The sequence below is a fragment of the Miniopterus natalensis genome, chromosome 9 (genome assembly GCF_054644295.1).
Source record: "Miniopterus natalensis isolate mMinNat1 chromosome 9, mMinNat1.hap1, whole genome shotgun sequence".
NCBI lineage: Eukaryota > Metazoa > Chordata > Mammalia > Chiroptera > Miniopteridae > Miniopterus > Miniopterus natalensis.
Window position 1 is genome coordinate 45,314,685 of NC_142089.1, and position 1,335 is coordinate 45,316,019.

The following is a 1,335-nucleotide window of genomic DNA, read 5'->3' on the forward strand; positions in this document are numbered from 1 at the left end:
TCTTCTGTCTGCTCTGCCCTCTTCTGTCTCCCTCTCCCAGGCACCATTCCCACTATTTTCAACCCTGTAGCCAAGAAGATCTTTTTCAAACAGAGGTCAGACCTTATCACTTCTCTGTTAAAGCACTAACAGTCAAAGTCTTAAGTGGGCCCCATTTCCTCTCTAACTTCCTCTCCCACCCTTCACCTCCTCACTCCCTCAGTTCTTGCTACACATATTTCTCCAACATTCCAAGCATGTCTCCATATTAGGTAGTGTGCACTGACTACTTTCAAGCCCTTACTTCCTTTAATGTCTTGCCAAATGTGAACTTTCCAAGGAGGCCTGCCATAACATCATCTTTAATAATAAAATATGCTCCCACCCATCATATTCTACCTTACCTTTCCCCCACATAGCTTCTATCCCTTTGTACATTATAGATAGTAAATTTATTTATTGTAATATTGTTTGATATTCATTTTACCAGCCAGAATGTGAGCTTCAAATGCTCAGGGAGCTTTTAATGGGATACAGTTATAACCCAGATTCTCAGCGAAGTACCTAGAAATCTAACAGGGACTCAGCAAATGTGCCTTAGAGATTTATGTTCCTGTGGGCATTTGAGAATTAGTCAGAAAAAAACTTCTTATGAAGTTAAACAAATGAAAAAATGCCCTGTTATTAATTTCAAGGGAACCAAAGTTTGCATGAGAAATAAAATTAAATTCTAGTTTAATACCTGACTCAGCTGTGAATATATTTATTTAGTATTAATAATGTAAACTTTGCATATTGCTATAAACAAAATTGATACTATAAACTTAATAGGAAAAAGGTGAAGAGATAGTGTGTTTGTGTGTATATATCTCTGTAATAAGTGAAATAAAGAAACCTTATTTCATTATGAAAAGTAAAAGATAATAAATACCTAACTAAAAATTAGGATTGCAAAAATTTTCAAAAAAAACTTTTTTATAACAATTATTGACAGAGATTTCTTCTGGAGAGTGAAATTTGGGGAAGTTGGGTTAGGAAAGTAATATTTTTTCATAATAATTCTTAAAAATAATTTTTTAACTATTTACATAAACTACCTCACACTCACTAGTGAAGCAGGTTAGTAAGAAACTAGGAAAATTCCTTGGTAAGTGGAATGAGGAACTGAGACTAATGGTTTAACAAATGACTGGAAGGGCTGAGCAATTAACATCCTGCTGATAAATCACGAGACCCGTCCTTCCTAACCAAAGTTATCTGATCACCACAGTCAGGGAGGTAGATAACAAAAATCAGTTAGATACAGACTAATTCGAGATGGAGGAAAAACTGACCAGAGAAGGAAGGACCCAAAGC